Below are 332 nucleotides of genomic sequence, written 5' to 3'. Positions count from 1 at the left end.
GTGCTTTGAAGACAGCCTGGAGGTCGTCTATTAGCTTGTTCGGTTCTGCTATTTTCACCAGGATGTCGTCAACGTATACTTCTACCGACTTGCCGATGAGGTCGTGGAAGACCTTGTTCATTAGTCTTTGGTAGGTGGCCCCTGTGTTTTTCAGCCCAAAGGGTATTACTTTGTAGCAATAAGTACCCCTTGACGTTATGAATGTCGTTTTATCCTCGTCAGGTCGGTGCATCGGGATCTGGTTATAGCCTGAGCAGGCATCCATGAAGCTGAGAAAACGATATCCTGCCGCCGAGTCGACTAAGGTGTCAATGTTGGGGAGGGGGAAAGAG

The sequence above is a fragment of the Arachis ipaensis genome, chromosome B10 (assembly GCF_000816755.2).
Source record: "Arachis ipaensis cultivar K30076 chromosome B10, Araip1.1, whole genome shotgun sequence".
In the NCBI taxonomy this organism is placed as follows: Eukaryota; Viridiplantae; Streptophyta; class Magnoliopsida; order Fabales; family Fabaceae; genus Arachis; species Arachis ipaensis.
Note: the sequence above shows the minus strand (reverse complement) of the source record.